This window comes from Diaphorina citri, unplaced genomic scaffold, assembly GCF_000475195.1.
Source record: "Diaphorina citri unplaced genomic scaffold, Diaci psyllid genome assembly version 1.1 scaffold36, whole genome shotgun sequence".
Lineage (NCBI taxonomy): Eukaryota > Metazoa > Arthropoda > Insecta > Hemiptera > Psyllidae > Diaphorina > Diaphorina citri.
Genome location: NW_007377473.1, coordinates 191088 through 205105, shown reverse-complemented (window position 1 = coordinate 205105; position 14018 = coordinate 191088).

The following is a 14018-nucleotide window of genomic DNA, read 5'->3' as shown; positions in this document are numbered from 1 at the left end:
AGAATCCTGGATAATATGAGAAAAAAAAATGTACCTAGGTATTTACCTACATAATACCTCTTGTATTGCTATTGGCATCTGCTTTCATAATTTGATAAAGGTTGGATACTGTCAAATGTTTAAGTAGATATCCTATCTCCCTACCTTATAACTTTTTCTTCTTGTATCCAATGTAATAACCCCTGAGTAGGTATAGTTATCTAATAATATATATAACAAGCTGGGCCCGTCCCTCCGGAAATTTTTTAGCCCGTAGTTTATTCGATCGTGGTTAAAGAATACCTATGTACCTACCTAATTTGTTTAATATTCAGTTTATTATTATTATTGATTTGATTTTTGATTTTACTGTCATGTAATGATTTAAAATCAAGACTAGAGCCCGTTCTCCCTTTATTCCTTTAAGTCACCCATCCATTTATTGGCCTTGCTCGGCGTAGCTTAACATAGGTGACGCTAAAACCGGTCTTATATTAACGAATGAAGTGTTATCTAAAACTTTCTCGCTTTGAGTTCATATAGGTATAGGTCGTCGCTACAAATTTCAAGATCAGAGCTCATTTGTGTGAGAAAATGAGAAAAAAATCCCCCAAAAACCATTTTTTGTGGTTTTTTGGCTTTTTGGTTCTCTGGACGAAATTTGCACCACCACTTTCGTGTTCCTGGTAAAAAAGACCTTTAATTTGATATATAGGTCGACCAGGTTTGGATAAGTCGGCTAGTACTTAATAAGATTAATAAGAATAGGAATTATTATGCCCCTGTCATGGGACAGTAAAAGATTAAGGTCCCCTTTTGTAAATGTGATTGTGAGACAGGGCCGAATCCAGGATTTTATTTAGGGGGGGCCCAAGAGTCCAAACAGTGATTTACCGGGGGTTGAGGGTGGATGCTCCAATTTAAAGGAGCAAAGATTAAGCCCGCGGAACGGGGCGGGCCCCTTCGTCTCCCCCTCTAAATATACGAACCTGATGGTGTAAGGTAAAATTTAAATATGTATTAGATAGATGGATGCATATTTTACCTACGTGTACCTAATGTAAATGTACCTAAGTGTAAGATAAATAACGTAAACAAATGTAAGGTAATCCAAGCAGGTGTAAGGTATAGTGCATAATATAAGTAGCTATGTGTTAGAATAACTGTTAGATAAGTACCTAATATTTATCTATGTACTTACATTCCTATGTATTTATCTATGTGACGACATACTACGACCTGAAGAGGAAAGCAGAAGATCGAGAATCATGGCGTACTGCTGCAAACCAGCCCCTCGGCTGTTAACCAATGATGATGATGACTTACATTCCTACATAATATAATATGTATGTAGGTACATATACTTAGGTGTGTGTGAAAATTGTGACAGGTCATGGGAAATATTGAATTTCATATTTCAACAAATCATTAGTTACTTGGCAGACAACTCTCTTCATAATTTCAAGTGTGTGTGTAGGTATATTTGGCAAACATAAAGAAAGTGGGAAGGATTCCCTTGCTAAAAGAAATAGTAAAGGTTGAGTGCGAAGGACATCCACTCGTAAAATTTGTAGCCAAAACCTAATTTCGGCCCAAAGCAGTCACCCTAGTTAGGGCTGATTGCGAGGCTGACGAAAAACGCCGACCCCGTCTGTACACGGGAAAAGGAGAAGAAAAAGGAAGAAGGAAGGAAGGAAGTATTAGGAAAAAAAAAAGGACAGGGGAAAAAACTAGAAGCTAATTCTGATTAATTTTGTCACCACAAACACTAGAATTTGACCTTTCCTGTCTCTGCTGGAAGTTTTATAGTTTTATGATTCTCATGAAACAAAATGACACTAGGTAGTACACTGAGAAAAAAACTAGGGTGCCGGCAGCCTAATCTGGTGAAAGGGTTCCGGCACTCTAATATTGAACTCGATATCGGGAAGACACTATAATGTAGCATTCCAACAGCCTAAATCAGGAGAAGTATCCCAATAATAGAGTTCTTCCCCCCTAAACTTGTGGTACCCTGACCCAAAATCAGGAAAAGTATCCCAAAAATAGAGTTCTCCCCCCCAAACCTTGGGGTCCCCGTGCACCATTTTTTTTTTTTTTTTTTTTTTCAGTGTAGAAGAAGGAAGGAAAAGGAGATGGAGGAGAAGAAAGGAAAGAAGAGGAAGAAGACAAATGAGGAAAATGATGCCAAAAATGAGGGAAACAAGAAGAGGAAGAGAACGAAAAAGAGAAAGAAGAAGAAAAAGGAGAAGAAGAAGAAGGAGAAGAAGAAGAAGGAGGAGAAGAAGAAGAAAAAGGAAGAAGAAGAAGAAGAAGAAAGTAGAAGGGAAAGGAAGAAAGAAAAGTCACCCCTTCTTACTTGGACCACATCCAAGCAAAGTACCGTTGGGTGTGGTGATTAACTGGATGGGAGGTTTGGCTGTCAAAAGGTCAGCATAATGTTAATGTGGAAACATGATAGCTATGACATTAGAGCAGGGGGGGTCTGGCTCTTGTTATCACCCTTGCTGTAATGGGACTCCACTATTAGATTGCTAGTTTCCCGTAATGATACTGTTTCAACAGAAAGGAAACCAGAGCTGGAGGTTCGTAGTTGGAGTCTTCTTCTATTTGCTTTTTCCCGTGTTCAGACGGGGTCGGCATTTTTCATCGTTTTCTTAATCAGCCCTGGCCTAGCTTTGGTGATCGCTTTGGGCAGACATTTGATTTTGGCTACAACATTTTTACGAGCTTTTGCCGTTCGCACTCAACCTTTGCTATTTCTTAGGAAGGGAAATACAAGTATCAGACTGGTTTCCCTCCCTGCTTAAAGTCCCCCAGCCAGGTACATCACTGCCCCCACCCTCAGGGCCGGATTAGCCCCCCGCGGGGCCCGGGGCAGTTTCAAAGGCGCGGGGCCCGTGGCAGTCTGCCATTCTGCCTTATGGGTAATCCATCCCTGCCCACCCTCAACAAAATCCTGGATACGGCCCTTGCCCGAGGGGCCGGGCCTCCTTGGCCCACCTAAATAATACCCTGTATTGTTCTTTAAGTTAATTACATTCTTCCAACTATTCAATTAATTCAATTATTTCTTGGTAGAAAACGGATGTTTATTACGAGTATAATTTGCATTATTACGAGGTTGAATGAGAGATAGAAGCTCCGGACAATTTATTTTTTAAAAATGAGAATATGCCCAAAGGGGGTGCCATGCAAAAAAGTTTGAGAATCTCTGCTCTAGCTATGCCATTAGAGAGTGCCTTTGCTTATTTTTAACGATCCTTCACAGGGACTTTCAATTCAAATGATATTTTCCAAGAAGTTCTGAAATTTGAAGATGAAAGAAACGAAAATAATAACAAGAATCAACCATGTACAAACAGAAGTAAAAAGAAAACGAAAGTTCACATAAAGAAAGCTCAGAGAAAGTTAACACAGTGGAAAATTATAATGGGGGACAACATAGAGAAAAAATCTGGTGTGAACATCACACGACTTTCCTCATCCTATTGAATTATGCTTATTTTGGGTGTTCTTGTTCTTATAGCCAAATTTTTACAATATCTCTAACCGTTTAGTCGGTGTAGTTGAAAACCGCCCAAAAAAGGTCAAAAACCGCCAAAAAGCGGTCAAAATACCGCCAACCGCAGCACCTATCTCGACCAAACGTTTTGTGTCCCATCCTTGTCACATTTGACATCTAGATACATACCAAATTCCAAGTCTCTAGCTCTTACCGTTCTCGAGATATTTTGTTGACAGACACACAGACACACACACGGACCAATGGCTGAAACTTTGGATTTAGCCTCTAGGGACCTTAAAACGTGTTTTGGCACTAAAAACTGACCATCGAAATTTTGACCCGATTACATTACTTTCCTTCCTATAGGATAAGGAAAGAGGAAAGTAAAAAGTAATGAATGGCAAGCAGACGGAACCAGCTTATACTGCCTCGGTGGTGTAGTCATGTAGTGGTCAGGACGCTCGCCTGATAAACAGGAGGGCGTGAGTTCGAACCCAGACGAGGTACCTATCATTGAGGTTAAACACCGTTGCTTGTATAAAACATACATACCTAAGTGTATTTCGTAGCAATTGAACAACTGCTACATTAGCAGTATTGCTAATGTAGCAATCTGATTGGTTGATGAAAAAGAAAAAAAAAAAATAATAATAATAATAAACTGCTTAAACCGAGATTAAAACTTAACCCGGCCCTAAATATGTAGGTAAACATTAAATGTAAATAGTTAGGTATCTAGACCTGCATAAAAAGAAATTATACCTACCTAGGTATTCAGGCGTAAGATGAATGATGTTAGAGGCGGCAGGCAGGATTTTCCACCACAAATTGAAATAAAGAAAAATGTTAGTTGAAACCCCCGGGGGGTCTGGTGAGGGCCATATTATATCCGTATGGTATGGTGTTACTCAAGAAATTGAAAAAGAAAATGAAGAAGAAGAAGAAGAAGAAGAAGAAGAAGAAGAAGAAGAAGAAAAAAAAAAAAAACTAGTAGCTAGAGGGTGTTTCAAAAAAATAATAAATATAATTTAAAGAAAGGATTTTTTTCATTTTTTTCTCTTGAGGCCGGAGTTACAATGAAACATCCACTACATATTATAACCGTCTTCAGTTGTTAAAAGTGGAGGAAGAAGAAAACTTCTCACTCTTTTCCAAACCTACAAAATCCTCTCCACTCAATCACCTCCATATCTCTTTGAAAAGTAACGTTTTCGTTCTAATGTAAGAGAAAGATTCACAAGAACCCACGAACTGAATCAAATCATGGTATCTTTGTGGTAAAGCAAAGAGCTTTCTCACAACTTTGTGGGTATCACAGTATTACAAGTCTTTCATTTACTCAATCATCGTTTTTTTATTATCGCTCGTCTCTTCGACTTGTAATGCCGCCACTGGTCGCTACTCGATTAAAGTAGCTACTCAGTTGTCCTCACGAGGCTGAGTGCACCCCGATCTCCAAGCACAGAGCCGAAAAAAACTTCGGCCCCGCCGGGGATCGAACCCGGACCTCCTGCGTGCAAGCCTAGTGTGATACCCACTCGGCCACGGAGGTTGCTGAACCCACGAACTGTTCCTAGATCCACCAGCATTCAGAACGGAAGCACACCACAAATCACAAATCCAAAACAGACAGAGGCAGTTGGCGACAAAACCATTCGACTTTGATCCTTATCTATCCCCTCCTATCAATCCCTCCTAACTTCCTTAACCGTGCGGTGTGAATGTGTGAGTGAATGTTCTCATCATCATTCCCATCACTCTCCCCACCTTTTCTTCTTTTCTTTTCTTTCGTCTCCTTCTTATTTAATTTTTCTCCTCTTTCAGAACTTTAATTTGTCATTTGTTTATGTTTTTCTTACTTTTTTATGTTATAATAGATCAGTTGGGCTTACTTGGGTGATGTTTCAAAGTCATAGAGCAGGAAAATGAGGACTAACGGAATCTTTCTTTTTCTTCTACGACTTCTAGATCCCGATATAAATCGATTAAAAAAATGCCGGTAAATCGAGAACTTTGACGTCACGACATACGCTCCCGTAGGCGATGACGTCACATCAAATGTCCCAAGCAAAGCTCCCTCCCAGGCAACACAATATGTTTGTGCGCATACGTTTCTGCGCATTTCTTTCTGCTCCTCCACAAGCGTGCTTGCATACTGGCGCTACCTAGCGGACGGAAAAAAACAACTGCGTAAAGTCTGACGTCACACATATTTGAACTCTTTCATTAGAACGGAAAATAAAAATTGAATTTTCGACTTTTTACAGTTATAAAGTCTGACGTCACACATCTTTGAACTCTTTCATTAGAACGGAAAATAAAAATTGAATTTTCGACCTTTTACAGTTGTTTTTTTGGGAGTTTTTACCTCGGATTTGGATTTTTCCCAACTTTTTACATAGGAATCGACCATTTATTTATAATTTTTACCCATTTGCAACTGCTCCATTATGTAACTTAACGAAATTATATCAATAAAGAAGCGCTCTATTAAACTGTTGGTATAATGGACCAACTTGTTCTAAGCTGACAGTCTAAATAAAGCACTACCTAGGTTAATAGGTCTTTTGGATACCTATATACATATACCTAGGACCTAGGTAAATAACATAGAAAGTAACTAACCCGTTGTAATATTTCAAATCGAACCATTACTTTTTCACATTTTCTAACACAAATGAGCTCTGATCTTGAAATTTGTCGCGCGACCTATGAACTCAAAGCGAGAAAGTTTTGGATAACACTTCAGTCGATAATTTAAGACCCGTTTTAGCGTCACCTATGTTAAGCTACGCCGAGCAAGACCAATAAATGGATGGGTGACTTAAAGGAATAAAGGGAGAACGGGCTCTGGTCTTGATTTTAAATCATTACATGAAAGTAAAATCAAAAATCAAATCAAGGAATAAAGGGAGAACGGGCTCTGGTCTTGATTTTAAATCATTACATGAAAGTAAAATCAAAAATCAAATCAATAATAATAATAATAATGAACTGAATATTGAACAAATTATTTAGGTACATAGGTACTGATTTTCTTTAACCACGATCGAATAAACTACGGGCTAAAAAATTCCCGGAAGGACGGATATTAATTTTTTCCCCCTTGGACGATTCTTCAAGCATGTTCTACTCGTGGTAGCTGCATAATGCAACATATTATCCGGTTTGTCAATGTGTTCGCGCTAAATTAAATTCCTCTTGTGTGAGGGCCTTGTTTGAAATTCAGCGGTAACACTACTCTGTATTTCCGCACTCCGCAGGAATCTGCGATGCATCATGGCCTATTTTAAATGATGATTTTTCAGATTTTTTTTCCAAGTTTCCTTGATTCTTATTTGAAATAGCAGCTATTTGGATTTGTATCAATTGTAGATACAATCAAAGAATTCTGTTGACGGCTCAAAGGGGAACCGTCAGATCCCCAAGGTAAAAGGGACAGGGGCAGGGAGTAAGAAGTGATTGGTTATTGGTACCACCACTCTCAATAATAAGGGGTTGGGAGTGGTAATGGGAATCTTCTTTCTCCCTGCACTGGGCTTTCTAGAATCACTACTTGAGCAGACTTTGTGTGAAACACTACTTGTCGGGACTTTGTATAAAGAACAACTACTAGAGCAGACTTTGTGTGAATCACTACTTGTCGGGAAATTGTATAAATAACAACTGCTTTACGAGACTTTGTGTGAATTTGAGATCTCCGGGAAATAACTACATATAGAGATCGCGGGTGAATAACTTATAACTTCTATTTGTTACTTTATATAAACTACTTCCATTGATATTTTGTGTACCTAATAATATTTTGTCCAAGAGACATCGGGTTTAGACTCTTTAGAGTCCGGGTTAATTAATAAGTACTTACTTATTCGGGATTCAAAGGAAGAACATTTATTTCAAGTTATTAATATTTGTCTCAGTAGTCCGCCACTTGGGCGTAAAACTTGTGTTTTGTAATTATATTAATACAGTCCACTTATTGGGTATTTCTTTTGTAGTGTGTTTGGTGTTAAATAAAAGAACATTCATTATTTCATATCAAAACCAGCGCCTTATTTATTTCTTCATCCACCATCGCCTACAAAAATGGTCCTTCGGGCCGGATAAGGAAAGCCGGAAAACTCGTCATCAAGACGAAGGGAAATTCTAAGGAGATTGTCAGTCAGACGATAACGGGAGACCTACACTTAAAGGTCAATTTCGTCAACGGGACGAAAATAAAGGCAAGGCAGTTTCAAGGAAATTCGTCACTGGGACGATAAGGAAAACTTGTCAATCCAAGGATTTCAAGGATCTCGTCATCGGGACGAGAAATTCAATAAGTTCCAAGTCCAAGGAATTCCGTCATCGGGACGGAGGGAGATTGTCATCGGGACAGTCAAAGGAGCTGCTATACTCCCGGGATATAATTAATATTCAAGGAGGACATGCTGACCAGAGATTTCAATTTGCTAATAAAATTTGGTGAGTCACCCCTCCTCTAAATTCCTTTTTATTATTTCTTCTCATTAATTAAAATATCTACTAGATTCCCAATCGGTTCAGCATGTCTCTATCAATAGAAAGGTTGTTAAGCAAACAAAAGAAATGTTTTAAAACTTTATCACTAATTGAGGGTTTCCTAAAAAATGAGGATTCGGTGCAACACACAATTGGTCGCTTAGAAGGCAGTTTTGAACAACTAGCTAATTTGAAAGGGGAGTTCGAAGATTTACATTTACAAATATTGGAACTCAAGGGTTTAGATGATGAGGATCAACTCAATGTTTCTGATGAGTTTGAATCCAGGGCATTCGATTGTTATAATAACTTAAAACAAAACCTGACAACACTAAAGGCAAATCTTAATAATAGCTTGATTTTAAATCATTACATGAAAGTAAAATCAAATCAAGAATGATAATAAACTGAATATTAAACAAATTAGGTAGGTACATATGTACATAGGTACTGATTTTCTCTAATCACGATCTAATAAACTACGGGCTAAAAAATTCCCGGAGGGACGGACCCAGCTTGTTCTCCCTCAAAACCACAAAGGATTTCACGGGGTTTTGAATAAAGTTACACCAGAAAGTAAATAAATAAATAAAAGACACCTTTGCCTGACCTACATCCTTCCCCCTTGCTGTTTTATTCCTAATTCCAAAGCCTTTTTTCGTGTTTTTCTCCAAGCTATGACGTTTTCCTGTACATAGTTTTTTTTCCAATTTAAGCACGGTACCCACACGTGTAGACTTATCTTCCAACTTTTTTGACTTATTGTTTTCTACGGATCGTACCGTACAATTTTGACACATGAAGTCTGCGCAAAATCGCAATGCGCATGATCTGTAGAAAGATATATCTGCAAACAAATCGTAGAGTATGTGCCGGGATAGAGTTATTCAAAAGGAAGATAAGTTTAAAGACAAATCGTAGAGTGTTTACTAAATATATATATACCTATATATAAAAAATACCTCTGCACCGCTTTGCAACACATTCGTTGCAAAAGGCACATTCGTTTACATCCATGCCTATCCAAAAAAGGAAAATTTAGAAAATTTCCACCCTGGCCGGGATTCGAACCCAGTACCTCCAGGTTGAGAGTCAGTGACCACTCGGCCACAGAGGTGGGCAGCGTGTGTAACTGGCTTTTCCTTTCCTCAACTTTACAAAGAATCTACTTTAAGCCCCACTAAGCCCCACGAAAGCCTCGGATAACACCAAAATCAAATCAATATTGTTCAGCTCACCCATTATTTACAGCTTCCTACGTTCGTACCTTTTTCCCTCGTTTTTTACCATCTTTTGTTGTTACCTCCTCTCTTCAAGTCGGAATTTATGGTTCATTATATTTCAGAACTCTAGGTTCCTGTTTTTCCTCCCGTTTTCCTGTATTTTCCCCCGTTTAAGGGAAAAAGAGGGAATTTTCTTTCTTATTTTTCTTTTTTACAAACGCTCTGTCGCTCTCCTTTTCCCACGCTGTCTCTTTTGAGAGGAGGAATTTATTTTAATACCTATAGGTGCCTTATTTTTTCCCTTTATATTTCAATTTCTTCAGAAATTTCTTATTTTTCTTTTTTACAAACGCTCTGTCGCTCTCCTTTTCCCACGCTGTCTCTTTTGAGAGGAGGAATTTATTTTAATACCTAATAGGTGCCTTATTTTTTCCCTTTATATTTCAATTTCTTCAGAAGGAAAGTTAGTAGGACGGGCTTTTATTTGTCTCTTTTTAGTCTTTTTCCATCGCTGAGTTCCGCTGTTTTCAAGTTATTGCTGAGAATTCTTATAGAGCTTCCCAATGGCAAGATTTCTATGGAAAGTTATAAAAAGCTCTTCTAATATTAGAATTCGTGGAAATGAATAAAAAATTCAAAATTGCTTGACTGTAGTGTAGACTGTAGACTACTGCAGAGCTGCAGACCCTTCAATACTTTGTCTTACATTCTGGACACAGGGATTTCGTTAGAAAAGACCCCTATTTTAATGTAATGCAAATTGCAGATACTACGCTCTCCCCTTAACAGTCTTTCCTGTGAAATCACGTTGAATTTTGAACTTTTCCCGACATTCCTGGTAGTCATAACAGGAACACGAACTGAACTGCAGTAGCTATCATCCTTAAGTAATATCCTCTAGAAAAATTCCTGATAGACAGCCTACCCCGAAACGGAAACTCTAAAGACCGTTCCCACTTGTCGTTCGTAAAAAAATCGTGTCGTGCGTAGTGGGAACACTCTCATTAAATAAAATTACATTGCTTATAAATAGGTACAAGGACATTTTGTGTCGTTCGCAAAAATCGTATGGTATGTAGGTAGTGGGAACACTCGCATTCAAATTACTTTGCCTACAGGACATTCAAAAAAAAAAAAAAAAATTTCAATTACATTGCCTACATTATATTCGAAAAAAAAAAAAAAAGATTTAATGAAACTTACGGCAAGTGGGAAACGGGCTTAAGCCTTAAGGCAATATTATACTCTCCAGATATTTAACAGGAAAAACCGCAGAACAAAATTGCGAAAACAAAGTCGTCCGTTGCATCATCAAACTAACAAGAAGAGTAAGAAGACAATTATTTGAGGGTTTTATCTAGAAAACCAAAACCGTCACCAAAAAAGGAGAGAATAATATTGTGAAAACCAAAAATTGAGAGAATCGTGAAATTAGATTATTGTTTTCAATTCTGCGGTTTTTCCAAGATTTCATCAGCCTACTCTGTGTCTTTCAATGATTAAGATTTAAAACAATTTTCTTGTCCTTTTTGCTAAAATACCTTCGTTAAAGCTTATTTTAACAGAAAGGAATTTTGAAGATATTAGCAGGAGGATAAAATGATTTATGACAGTAATTTGCTTACGATGTGGACATTTTACTTCGCTCTCATTTCTATCCAAAACGGGGTTGGCGGCGCGGCGTTAAGAGCTGTTTCGCTGTGCTCTTCATGAGGAACCTACTCTCAGACGATCTGACAGACCCAGGTCTGAAGCTTTTTGTACCACATACATTCCGGCTGTCTATGAGATCTAGGTCCGTCAGACGATCTGAGCTTGAGTGGCTGGCCTCAGCCTCGTTGGATCGTCAAGAACCTGCTTGAAAACAGAAAAAAAAAGCAAAGCTCGGAAGTAAAAAGCCTCACATGACGATGACGTTAGTTTAACTCCTCGGGTGTCCTTCGAAATCTCTATTCCACTTATCTTTCAGTAATATTGGATCTACGACATTTCTAGTAAGAGAGTTTTTGCAACCAAAATTAGGTCCCGTTAATTGAACTCTTTAACGTTATTCGACAATGTATCGTTTCTGTGCAAAAACGAGTTTTCCTCAAATAACTTCAAGGTGTTCAGTCAAGGGGTGCTAATTTTGTTTGCAAAAACTCTCTACTAAGCGGCGTTGAGCGTGGTTCATAGCTAGACTGGCGGACCCTGTATAATGTTTCAACTTAATGATAGCAAAATAATAGTTTAATGACCATGTTTTCAACGCTTTGCAGAGGGAAACATGAAAACAACATGCACACTCATGTACTCCTTATTGCTACTATGTTATTACACCCCGCACCCGGTAAAATTAACCCCCCCTTTCCCGGGGGGTAGTGTTCACCCCGTACCCTGTATATTAACTCCCCCCCCCCTCCCGGGATTAGTTGCAACTTACAGTCGTATTTTCTTTTCTTGTTTCCTCTTCTGAAGCTCATTTCTCCTCTTTTGGTGTGATAGCGCCTGTACTAAGCCATAGGAAATCCAAGATGGGACGCCATCGGAATCAGTTCCTTTTCCGAAAGGAAAATATAACCTTAAAATACGAAAAGTTCTTTCAGTTTCCTCTCTACCAATCTACTTTCTGCTCTCCCAAAATTTCTCTCTCCCAAAATTTACTTAATTCTCTTCTTTTCCTGGTAAACAGGAGGGCGTGGGTTCAATCCCAGCTGAGGTATGGAATTTTATCCTCAATATAATTTGAGAATTTGACCACAATAATAGTAGTAGCCTACTGCTGGAGTAAAGGGACTTTTCAGTCCTATGCGAGCAGTATAAATAAGCACTATTATTATTATTATTATTACCCCCCTTTCCCGGGGTAGATTTCACCCCGTACGCTTAACTAGGCAGCCGCTCTACCCTCCAATTTAACTAGGCTGGCTCAGTTCCCCTTCTTTCTCTGCCAGCTTCAATCAATATATTTGTAGCAGTTTTCATGGCGAACCTAAATTACCTACTTACCTTCGCAGACTTACACAAAACTCAATCCAATATTTGTATCCAAGGCCACTGCTAAGCGCTCCCAATAGTCCCAATTTTTTTCTGGGACATTTCATTTCCAATGTTATTTGAGGTGAAAAGATGGATTTACTGGGAGGTATAAATCAACTTATTTTTTAAGAAGGAGGAAGTGTAACGAGGAGCGTAATCCTATTTTGGAAATGAGATGTAGGTAGGTATATGATATTAAATAAAATAGGTAGGTACATAAATACTGATTTTCTTTAACCAAGATCGAAAAATTCCCGGAGGGACGGGCCCCGCTTGTTAGCTATTTACATAGGTATCGAAGTTGTTTATACTATCAGTTGTTTATACTATCAAAATTATGTTTGGAAACATAAATAATGACATAATGTCCACTACATTGTCATATTCTATTGTTATGTATTGTGTTTGGGAACTGACATATGTAATTATGACATGTCCTACTAAAGGCTCAATGAGTTGAAAATGATGAAATGGATAGGTATAGTATCCCATTGAATACTGAATTATGCTATTGCATATTTAATAATAATAATAATAAACTCTTTATTGTTGAAAATTCATACAATAGGTACATAAAGTACAAATTTAACAAAAGGCGAAAACTCGTTTCTACACAAACGCAGAAACGAGTTTGGGTCTCGTAGGTCTCACGTTCAGATTCCGCCCGGGGAGGGTTTTATCCTGAACAGATATGTAAGGTTTGTTCTCGGAACGGCTGGCTTTCTCCTGTCTTCCTAATAATAAACTCTTTATTGTTGAAAATTCATACAATAGGTACATAAAGTACAAATTTAACAAAAGGCGAAAACTCGTTTCTACACAAGCGCAGAAACGAGTTTGGGTCTCGTAGGTCTCATGTTCAGATTCCGCCCGGGGAGGGTTTTATCCTGAACAGATATGTAAGGTTTGTTCTTGGAACGGCTGGCTTTCTCCTATCCTGTCTTCTTTCTCTCTTTGATTTCGGAACGATAAAACCTAGGCAGCTACAGTTTCCTCTATCAAGACAGGAAAGGAGTCTTCTTTCGCTCACTATAAGACCTCAATAGTTCTCTCTATCAAAACTAAAAAAAAGGCTGAGTACCTATGCCATTCAAAATAGTATTAGATTGTCACGGTGTCTTTCCAGTTTAAATGTCACGGTGTCTTCCCTCCAAAAAAAAATAAATAAATAAATAAATAAAATAAAATACTCCTTTTTAGTCCGTCCTCCCTTTACTATTACAATAGTAATAAAAAGGTATAAGGGACGGACTATTGTATTCGCTTCGGTGTCTGTCACTCGCTCGCTCGGTCGGTCTGTCGGTCTGTCTGTCTATATATCAAATTAAAGGTCTTTTTACCAGGAACACGAAAATGGTGGTGCAAATTTTGTCCAGAAAACCATAAAGCCAAAAAACCAAAAAAACTGTTTTTTGGGGGATTTTTTTCACATTTTCTCACACAAATGAGCTCTGATCTCGAAATTTGTCGCGACGACCTATGAACTCAAAGCGAGAAAGTTTTAGATAACACTTCAGCCGATCATTTAAGACCGGTTTTAGCGTTACCTATGTTAAGCTACGCCGAGAAAGGCCAATAAATGGATGGGTGACATTATATTGGGAATAAAGGGAGAACGGGCTCCAGTCTTGATTTTAAATCATTACATGAAAGTAAAATAAAAAAATCAAATCAAGAATAATAATAAACTGAATATTAAACAAATTAGGTAGGTACAAAGGTATTCTTTAACCATGATCGAATAAACTACGGGCTAAAAAATTCCCGGAGGGACGGACCCAGCTTGTTAA